We start from the raw sequence: 11,947 nt of genomic DNA, 5'->3' as shown, positions 1-11,947 counted from the left end.
TAAGGACATAAATTCAGAAGTTGCTTCTAACTTTGACTAGGCAGAGACTCAACTATTGACCTTGACTTTAAGAGGAGGGCTGACTTGGAGGGACTCTTTGGTCTTGTGTTGGATATCTCATTTTGAATAAATTCAATAAGAGGAGGATTGTTGGGATTTCCCCTATTGAGAGGTTTTGCCCTGGGTTGAAAGCCTAAATCTATGTGTCTCGTACTTCTTTGTGTTCTTGGAAGGAAAATTTGTGTAATTACTTATTGAAATAGAAATATTAACTAACAAAGAAAAGAATACTTATATAGGAGTTTACTTCCAACTATGAAGGAATGCAATGAGGACATAAAATTTGTAAATCTTAAACTTGGCTAGGCCACTGCACCTCCAAAAAACTGACTCATTAAGCCATAAACTAGAAACCTTCTGTGGAACTCCAAAAATAGATGAATTAGAATGAATTTTCAACGAAAATCTAGGGCCTTTACATTTCCCATATTGAGAGGTTTTGCCCTGGGTTGAAAGCCTAAATCTCTGTGTCTCGTACTTCTTTGTGTTCTTGGAAGGACAATTTGTGTAATTACTTAATGAAAGAGAAATATTAACTAACAAAGAAAAGAATACATATATAGGAGTTTACTTCCAACTATGAAGGAATGCAATGAGGACATAAAAATTGTAAATCTTAAGCTTGGCTAGGCCACTGCACCTCCAAAAACCTGACTCATTAAGCCATAAACTGGAAACCTTCTGTGGAACTCCAAAAACAAATGAATTAGAATGAATTATCAAACAAAATTTAGGGCCTTTACACTTTCCATTTGACAATCCATTGCAGTATGAATATTAAGGTCATAACTATTCATTTATATTGCACTGTTGTAAGAAAGGATGATCATATTTTATATATTTCGTCTAGTAAGGCCTGCACTTCATCATTGCCAGCTCTAACCAAGGTTTCATGTTCCCATTGTAATTAACAACAGCTGCATTGTCAATCTCTAAACAGTCCATGCTAGGATTATATCCTAAACCTAGCACATGCCAAGACTTGTCCAAAGGATGGGTCAAGCCATAAAACATTCAATCCAGGGGGTAGTGTTCCAAGCTTCCACAACACTCTATCATTCTGACATACAATAAAAGAAAACCTTAGAAATCGAACAAAGAATAACCCATTAAGTTTTCTAGCTAATTACTTTAGATTTACTTCAAATACTTTAAAGTAAGCATCACAGGAATTAACATAAACAAACCACACTACACACTTACCGTGTTCTACCACTTGTGATATATTCCAATTATATCTTGTTTCTCCCATTCTTTGAGATCAAATACATTCATCCGATATGCCCAACCACAAGAATTAGGATCAAAGTGCCTGGCTATGTGCATATTGGAAAAATTAAGGTATTTGTCAAACCGGGGAAAGCTTTCTCCACAAGTTTCCACTGAACCATTATCCTTTCAATGAAGATCTAGTGACCACAAGGGCGTCAAATCTTTCTACACCACAATATCACCATCCAAGAAAAGGATCTTGTCCATTTTGGGATAAACTTGTGGAAGATAGAAACGAAGATGATTTAACATGGATAAATATTTTGGATTTATATATTTCAAATTGGAGGAACGTGCTGAGAGTGTAGTCGAGTGATCTTCCTTGAAATAATACTCTTTCATAGATGCAGATTCAAGTTGGCAAAGCACAGGGAAATAGGAGGAATTGAGCCATTTAAAATCATCAACATTTTCTACATGTATCACAACTTTCCCTGGGCGATTAAATAAAAACCACATTTTCATGGCCGCAAAATTTAACTTGTCTATGATGAGATGAAATACATGTTTCTCAGATTCCTGCAAACACAAGTAAATCACCTACAATGAAATCCAAATATTAAATGTAAAATGCAGTAAAACTATTGGACTTCCAAACTTTAGAGTAATTTAAATTAATAACACTTCACCTTAGCATTCATGATAGTTGAATTAACAACCATAGATGCAACCAATATATTATCAAAAAATAATGCATAGTGATAAAGAGTCAGATCCTCGAACTTGTCCTTTTTAGCAAATTATTGCTTTTCAAGAGGAAGAAAGTAATAATCTATGGTCAATCCCATGGACAGACAGTGCAAGCCCTTGGGAACAGACTTTGTTGCCACCTGACTTAAAAGTTTGCTTTGCTTTTCCAAGGTCCTTGCTTGTCTGCAAACTGAAGCATGGCTTGCAACTTCATTGTTACTATCGCACAGCCATAAAATTGTTCTCTATCCTTGTATAGGACATGATCCATAGCCTTGATCTTCTTAGGTGCACTGAAACATTCATATCAATTATTGGTCATGAAAAAGAGAATGAAAAGCAGAAAGATTAACAAACAAACTGCATCTTTAAAAGAAACAAAGGATATGAACACCAAATGCAAATGGAAACACTTACTACTCTTGATTTAGAAGCAGCCAATGCGAAAATCTAGGGGGTAGTGTTCCAAGCTTCCACAACACTCTATCCTCATTCTGACATACAATAAAATAAAAACTTAGGAATAGAGCAAAGAAAAACCCATTAAGTTTTCTAGCTAATTACTTCAGATTTACTTCAAATACTTTGAAGTAAGTATCATAGGAATTAACATAAATAAACCACACTCCACACTTACCATGTTTTTCCACTTGTGATATATTCTAGTTAAATCTTGTTTCTTCCATTCTTTGAGATGAAATACATTCATCCCATATGCCCAACCATAAGAATTAGGATCAAAGTGCTTGGCTATGTGAAGATTGGAAAAATTAAGATATTTGTCAAACCGGCGAAAGCTTTCTCCACAAGTTTCCACTGAACCATTAACCTTTCCATGAAGATCTACTGACCACAATGGGGTCAAATCTTTCTCCAACACAATATCATCATCCAAGAAAAGGATCTTTTCCATTTTGGGATAAACTTGTGGAAGATAGAAACGAATATGATTTAGCATGGATAAATAGTTTGGATTTATATATTTCAAATTGGAGGAACGTGTTGAGAGTGTAGTTGAGTGATCTGCCTTGAAATAATACTCTTTCATAGCTGCGGATTCAAGTTGGTGAAGCACAGGGCAATAGGAGGAATTGATCCATTTAAAATCATCAACATTTTCTACATGTATCGCAGCTTTCCTTGGGTGATTAAGTAAAAACCACATTTTCATGGCCCCAAAATTTAACTTGTCTGTGATGAGATGAAATACATGTTTTTGAGATTCCTGCAAACACAAGTAAATCACCTACAATGAGATCCAAATATTAAATGTAAAATGCAGCAAAACTATTGGACTTCCAAACTTTAGAGTATTTTAAACTAATAACACTTCACCTTAGCATTCATGACAGTTGAATTTACAACCACAGATGCAGCGAATACATTGTCAGAAAATAATGCATAGTGATAAAGAGTTGGATCCTCCAACTTGTCCTTTTTAGGAGATTTCACTTTTCAAGGGAAGGCAAGTAATAATCCATGGTCAATCGCATGAACAGATAGTGTAGGCCCTTGGGAATAGTCTTTTCTGCCAGCTGACTTAAAGATGTACTTTGCTTTTTCAAGATCCTTACTTGCTCGTCTGCAGACTGAAGCATGGCTCGCAACTTCTTTGTTATTGTCGCACAGTCATAAAATTGTTCTCTAGCCTTGGATAGGACATGACCCATAGCCTTGATCTTCTCAGCAGCACTGAAACATTCATATCAATTATCGGCCATGAAAAAGAGAATGAAAAGTAGAAAGATTGACACACAGACTGCAACATTAAAAGAAACAAAGTATATGAACACCAAATGCAAATGGAAGCACTTACTACTCTTGATTTAGAAGCAGCCAATGCGAAAACTATTACCTTTGAGGTAGATCAGAATCTGCATTAGCCTCACCCAATGTACACTGACATTCTTTAATACGAAGCATCAATTCATGGTATAAATCAAGATTAATCCTAGCCTGGGAAATGCTTGAATACACCCTAGCCATGATCAGTTGGTTTCACATCAATCTAACGGTGGAGTCAGAATTCTCGTTCTCATTCTCCTACCTCCAAATGCTATATTTTCCTAGGACAACAAAATCTACCTCCTTGGAACATTTAATTGCTATGTTTTCAATCTCAACTCGTTTTTATTCATCCTATTGAATCAAATTTGTTGACCTTTCCTCCCTCGCCTTTTGTCTCAATTGCTGTAAGCATTAAACTACTATAAATTAAAGCATACTATGCTAAAATCTAAGATATATAAATTTTTTCTATTGGAGAAGTAACATTCAAAAAGGATTTTGGAAAATAATATAACAATTCCCTTTTCCATGAGAACAAAAGGTAGTGATCTAGTGCAGTAAAGAATTTTACCCTCCGCAAAACTTTTGTTGGACTTCCTTCGAGCTGCAAATGGTTTCCATTACAACAACAATTGTCCTAAGAGTTTGACTAGAGACATTACCTTACAGTAGGCTACCAACATCATAGACCAATTAACTAGGGAAAATCAAAACTTACCATCAAGATCATTCTCTTTGACGTCTCGATGTTCACTTCCTATGTTAACCTCTTGAAACCTCATAAGAAGTTCTTCGTCAATGGAAGCTTTTTTCTACACCTCATCATTCATTTTACCCCCCTTAGGATTTTCCTTTCCTTCTTCATTGAAGATCACACCATCTTGTTGCGAATGTAACTTTTCTAAGCTGTCTCCAGAAGTCGTTTGCCTCTGCTTGATGTACACCATTAGAAATAGAGAAGCACCCCTGCCAATGTCAGTTTTCACTTCCTGCTTAATACAACCCTACTCAACTACATAGATCATCATCACGTAGGTTTCCTTACATGTTCAGTAGAGAAAATAACCAAAATCTTCGCCAATCGTACCTCAGAGTTAGTAATATCCCTTTGGTTTACTTCGGAGGGCTTTTCTAATACCCATGAGGAAGATAAATCATTTCGTCCAACAATATTCAAGCTTATAGTTCCCGAGTCCTCTCTGTTAGCTGTTATGACATCAATCACCTGCCTAGTAAATAAAATTTATTTTCAATTCTATGCTCAATAGGGGAGAAAACAAATTTAAGATATCCAAATACAGCAGGTTTCTTATACTTGCCTCCTTTGGGAAGAGAGAGTCAATGCTCTTTGTTAAACTCTGCTTTCTCCAGTCATCTGCCTGTTCCTATGAACACCACAAACAAATAGACAAGAGTGATTTTAAACATATGACAGAGCTCCAATATCCTCAATAATTCCTCTCTATTTCGATCCACTCAAGTTGATTAAATTTCAGTTTAGGGACACTATTTATTTTCTAGGATTATACTAACGTAAGTGCAAGTGCATTGCCCAGATCCTGAAAAAGAAAAAAAAGGCCATAGAAAAATAGAATTGGTTTTCAAGATGTGGAAAGAGAATACAATTCTAATAGATCCATCTCCTGAGAAGTTGTGCCCTGTTTTTTTAAATGACAAACAACGCATAAAAGGTCAGGTAGAAAGACTTGATGGAGAAGAATATCTATAAAAATACTGAAACACTAAAAATGGGGTTGCTTTGCTATCATGGATATGCTAAGATCGAGATTTCATTACACATGAATAATAAAATGGTGTGTATAATATCTATCATTTTTTTTGGCCAACGTGCTGTGAACACTGTGGGAATAATGTGAAAATGATATGTATAGTAGAAAGTAGCTGGTGAACAAGATTGTCGTTATGAATTGGGTCTAGGTTGGGTGGATCAGAACTGGTTTTAGCTTGACTGATGAGAAGTGGATTTAGCTTTATGGATGAAAAGTGGGCCTGTATTGGATAATGAGGGGACGGGAAGAATGATTGTTACACTTCCCACCCAAATTCAATTCCCAAAAGATTCAATTCCCATGAGTAAGGTGTTGAAATGAACTCTTAACAAATATATTTTTATAATACCCATCCAGCTTATGCAGAATCCAGCGCACACTTAGTACCATCCTGCTTAGAATGAGGAGTGCCCAGCGAATTCACCAAGCAGTTTCCCAACGAATTTACCAGTCATATGCATTTCCCTTTGTTAAAAAATGGAAAGTGCATTGTTATTTCTTGCTATCGGGATGAATGGTTTCATTATCTTTGGCAAGGGTAATTACTCTAGGGGCAGTTGGTAAAACCTTTGCTCTTGCATGAGAGAGGTACAAACTTTGAATCTTTCTCCTGGTAGGTATTGTACCGTGTTAATATAGAGATGGCGTTCATAGCTTGACATAGATCAAATGAAAGGAAACCTATAAAGAAAACTCACAAAATGTCTAGAAAAATGTTAGAGGTGCTAAAATTTTGACAATAAGCAAGGAAATTAATTTTGATAACATCTACGCCTTCAGATCCCATGAAAAAGCTAAAAGGAAAATCAAATTCCAAAGCAGGTCCATGGGGTTTTGGTTCAATGGTTAACTGGGGGTGATGAAGGCAAATCAAATTTCGAAGCAGGTCCATGGGGTCTTGGTTCAATGGTTAACTGGGGGTGATGATAATTCCTCGCCAAGGCTCAGATCAAATAAATACATTGTTCAATGGTTTCTCAATGAAAGGGATCTTTCTAAAATAGTATAAGATGACTACACTTCATTATAATGGAGATCTTACTTGAATTTTGTAAGAAGTCTACACTTCATTGTAATACTACCAGATTAAGAAAGGGCATGCTTGCCAACAAAGATAAATTAAATGTAGACCCACCCCAAAAAAAGAGATAGAAGCAACCTGACAAGGGAGGAGGGCAGGAAGAAGCTTGCCAGTGAGGGAGGAGGGTAGGAAGAAGCTTACTAGCGAGGGAGGAGGGAAGGAAGAAGCTTACCAGTTATAGATGTAGATATGGAGTGACGAAACCTAGCTTCCAGAAAAACCAATGGCATGACCACAAAGATAACAAGGAATCCCACCATAGCTATTCGATGATGAAAAGCCCGACCTCCCCATCCTCCATTTCTATCGTGTTGGTAGCCCTGCCACCCTCCATTCCACACACCTCCTCTTTTCACAGGCATCTTTAGCTCTCAACCCTAACACCACATTTCTCCTTCTCCTCATCCTAAACAGACATTGAGTAATGCAACCCTTACTTAATCATAATCCTCTACATCAAACCCATATCATGGTTAGCAGAAAAATATGAAGTCAGCAACAACCGAAAAAACCCTTAGATCTCATATATACTTTAGAGCATTTGATAGAAAAGTTTACCAAAGGCATTACGAAATGGATAGATCAATTGATTTCGTGCAGTTTTGAGAAAGAAAGGGACACTGACATGGTAAAAAACTAGATGAAAATGGGCATAGGAGTCGAAAGTAGACAGATTTGAGGGTCTCTATCTCTGTTAGCCTTTTTTGTTAAAAAAACAAAACATATAATTAAGGGAAACACGTCATTTGGATTCAAATGCCAGCATAGATGTTATTATTAATGGGGATCCTCGCCAGTCTAGCTATCTGTTCATACACTACGACATAGGAAGAGGAGGAACACGCAGGCAGTGTTGGGTATATATGACACCCCTCAGCTTACTAATTTAACTGAGCAGGTATCGACTTGGCCTGCCTTGCATTGAGGCATGTAAAGGTAAAGGGAATGCTAGGGGGGTAATTTGATGCAAAGAAAGGGTGAATTATGCTTCCTTGAATGCACATCATGAGACTTCGTTTAAGATTCGCGATTCTGAAGCTGTGAGAATACTAGAGTGTAAGCACAAGAGAGAAGCTAAACATATTGTGATCTAACATTTAAAATGGTGACTTGTTGATTGATTTCTCATTTAGAATGAAGAGAAAAAAAATTGGTGATTGGGGGAGAGAAATGATGAGTGTTTTGTTGAGTAAAGGAAATACATCATTTTGAGGCCATGGATAGATCTTAATGGCTTGGGATGCCAGTGTTAGTAAAACCTTACCTAAATGCCTTATGACTGCTACGTGGATGAGTGTTACACTTACATTATTGATGCACTAAACATAGGGAGTTGGTATAATATTCATGGTTATGGGTGCTTACAAAACTGGGTTTTCATATACTTATGAACTGAAAGGGAAGCAAGTACCCTTTCTTCAAGATAGGAGTAAGGATGTAGATTTCAACTAGCCGACAGAGAAATTTTTTTTTAAAGAATACTTTTTACACATCCTGTGTCCATTAGTACGAACTGGTTTATAAACATAGTGTTGGATTAATGTCATAACACTTATATACGTTGTTTTGATTCTTAGAAAACATGTTGTATGTTGCCATCTACTTCAAATTTTGCACAAGAAACAATTGGTCCTTTAACAAGACTCGAATGTGCCAACATGGACTGAAGAAGAGGTTATTAGCATTGCAAACCCTCTTCTCAGATCGGTATGTCAATTTTAAATTTAGCAGAAATTGGCAATAAAACATATGATGTTCTAGAAGATAAAAGACAGATAACACAAGAATCTACAACTTCTTACCTCTATTGTTGTCATGTTTAGCATGCCCCGCCAGAATGGCATCAAAGTTAAGGTGAGGGCAAGGTATCAGAGCTAAGGTGAGGGCAAGCCCAAGAAAGGAAGAAAGAAATCGCAAGAAGTTTTCTGACAACACTGGCCTCCTTCCTCTTCAAAGATCAGTCATCGTGAAGCACTGAAAATCCTACTGCAAAATTCTAGGTTGCAGATCCCAGAAAGGAAATGAGATCAAGGCCTCATCAGTCAAGCATCTCTAGGATAGAGCTTTCTGTCAAATTGTTGGTCAAATGATCTATATATAAGGCCTTTTTTCATGACTATAGCCAATAAGCTTTGGTTGCCTTAGGACCAAATCTTCTATTATGAAATCACCCTTGAATTGAATTTGGTTTGGAGATAGTGTCTCACTCAGAATTCCTTCTCTATCGCAAGTTTATATAAAATCATATCTGAAGCAGGAAGATATAGTGCTGGACAGAAAGGTAAGGATGACACGCAGTGGACAAGTAGAATACCTCAGGATTGGGCTTAAGGGTTTGAAGCCAAGCAGTGCAAAATGGATCGAGATTGGACAAGTGAGACAGTAGTTTCCTCACTTAGTCGACGCTTGAAGAAAACCAACTTTTGGTGGTCCAAAAGCTTGTTTAGTAGGGAGGCCATGATTCGAATCGGATCCACAGTCAAGAGCCTTGACTGTATCAAGTTGACCAAATCTCTGAAAATTCCAAAACAGTGATTAGAAACGCCTTGAACAAGTGGCAATGGCTGCCAACGTGGAACGACGAGGACCTCGGTCAAAGTGCGCTGAACAAGGCCCACAGAGACTATGCAAGAGGTCAAAATAGCCCCTGGGAGCCCCGGATCGGGAAAAGGAAGCGATTTTGATGTGCGATTAGCGACATTGCTAGGAAAACAGGGCAGAAGTGGAATGGCTTAAGCACTCGGTCACGTTGGGAGCCAGAGAACCGCAGGTGGAAAGCAAAAAGTGCTAAAGGACCAAAGGCAGGACCCGCACTTTGGAAAACCAACAGTATTGATTGGGGTGCCCTTGAACAGTAAGAGATTTTGGAGGAGAGCGGAGTGATCCCACTCAGCAATCGACACATGGCAGCAGAGGTGAGAGAAAAACCACCGCGATCATATGCTATCGGTCGAGCAAGTCAACCGCGCTCGACGTGCGTATGACGTTGGATCTGGAGTAGCCCAGATTGGATGGCTGAGATTGCACCCGATAGAAGGAAGCATAATTGACAGGGAATTAAGCTGCAATTTAGAGGGATTTGGAATCCGTTGATTGCCACGGTGGAGAAAGAACGTGTCTGTGACATAACGGAAGAAACGAATCGATGAAGCATGCTGGCACAAATTAAACGGAGGCACGTGGCCACTTCCTGAATGTTCATGCTGATGCCGAATAGGGAACTCCAAGCGCAGCTGCAGAAGTTGAGTCGACGTAGGTGGGAAAGGAACCGAACAGGCACAGGAATCGAATGGCTAAAGCCATGAACAGAGACGGTCAAACTAAGGGAAGAACAGAAAGAGTCCAAGTGACCAAGAGATATAGTGAACAGTGAACCCTGAGAGGAGCACTAAACACAAAGAGCAGTAAAGCCGAGCAGAAGAGATAGAGGGCCGAGCTGACCACAGGTAGCATCAAGCACCAGAGAGATTGAAGATTCAAGCCTTCCTATAGAGGAATCTGTCTGGATTGAGCTTCACAGTTGGCTCTTTCCACTGTAGATCGAGGGTCACAGAGCTGGTAGGAAGAACAAGAGTCGGTGTACTCTGAGTGGCTTGGGGAGTCCAAGAACCACCTTGCCAAGCAAAACCTGCTTTAGGAGAACTCATATTAAGTCCCTGTATTTGTAATTCTTTGCTTAAAGACACAATAAAACAATGCCACCACTGAAAGCTGGACCAGAGACGTGGCCCTAGAGAATAGGGTGAACTCCTTATTAAAAATTCTTGTGTCTTTGTGTTGCTTACTATATTTCTCTGCTGTCTTTCCACTTATTTTTTGTGTATTGGCAATCTGATCGATCCATTGCTTAAATAACACAGAACACACACCAGCACATGAGTTTGTAATACCTTTTGTTTAATAAATCTTCAACTGAGGTCACTTATAGGGTGATTATCAGATAGTGACTAGATATTGGTACGTGATCCTTCAAATAGTGACTAGATATTGGTACATGTGGGTCCCTTTGATTTTGATTTTTGTAACATGTTATGGGCATGTCAGATGTATTTAGAGCTATGAGCTCTTAACAGTTATATGATACATAATATGATTATGCATTTTTATATGACGATGATGGTTTACCATGTGTTTTGTTTATGGTTGTCTTCTGTCATATACATGTGATAAATGCCAATCTAGAATGTTATTTTCAATGATATCTACATAGTTATTTTGGGCTCTAGGAACTTAACTAAAAGTAATGGTTTCAAATTCATGTACCAATAGCTTAACACGCAAATATTTTATAAATATGACTTGGTTATGCACATGATACACACCATTCAATTGCATGACAAGTAGCAAGGAATATAAATGGACATGAAGATGAAGGATGCGATGAGAAAGGGAACCGACTAACAAACCTATCACTGCATCATATTCGGCCTAGTTATTAGTGGCAGATCCAATGTACACGTCGTTTGAAAGGATTAATGTATGGAAGGGGGTAAAAATGGCCCAGGTTGTTGAGACTATATTCCTAGAGAAGCGACTTGCACCATCAACATGACCGATATATGGTGTGGATGATGGATCCATATGAAAGGTACAAAAGACGACAAATGAGATGATGCATCCTACCTAACTTCATGATAGAAATAAAGATATACAAATCAAATAGATAAGCTATGAGAAGAATTTCTTTAGGTAGATTACATTGGGATTATTAGGAAGGAAATGGCCTTTAGAATCCTCCAAAAAATATTACCCCTTGCCTAAGTGCAAGGGTAATTAGGGGTAGAAATAGCTTCCATGATGTCCTCATCAAAATGGAAGATGAGCGGATGAGATGAATATTGACTACATCATGCAGTGCGGTACCTAGGGTGTCAATCTGAGAAAGAAGGTTCACATACGCATCATATGGAATGGTAGACGATGAGATAGTAGATGAAGGATCTATGTATGTTGAGACTTGGGATTCTATCGAAAGAGGTTGAATAGAAGTGTGCTCAGAAACCTCAGAAAGGATTGCTTACGTGGAAATCAAGGATGATGATAGGTAAAGGATATGGCCCTTGGCATCTGTCATCTTGGCATCTGAGGAAGGGATCACAATGGTGGGACCAGATTCTCCCTATTCTGGTTTACTATTGGTACAAAAATCCACATGAAGAGGAGAAGGTGATCCATTACGAGTGGTCTCGTATTCGCGAAGTGCCTTAGGGAAATCACAAAATTCATTGAGATGAGGGAAACAGTGGGAGTAGTCACCATGATGATC

At 38.2% G+C, this 11,947-nt stretch overlaps 1 pseudogene; it reads right to left on the bottom strand.

Annotated features, from left to right (window-relative positions):
- Nucleotides 1-849: 849 nt before the first annotated feature.
- Nucleotides 850-7,043, bottom strand: LOC149213183 (polygalacturonate 4-alpha-galacturonosyltransferase-like; annotated as a pseudogene).
- Between the last annotated feature and the right edge of the window lie 4,904 nt (nt 7,044-11,947).

This window comes from Pinus tabuliformis, chromosome 1_1, assembly GCF_031772625.1.
Source record: "Pinus tabuliformis cultivar Carrire ecotype Pingquan chromosome 1_1, CPIR1, whole genome shotgun sequence".
Lineage (NCBI taxonomy): Eukaryota > Viridiplantae > Streptophyta > Pinopsida > Pinales > Pinaceae > Pinus > Pinus tabuliformis.
This window is presented reverse-complemented; position numbering and strand designations above follow the sequence as displayed.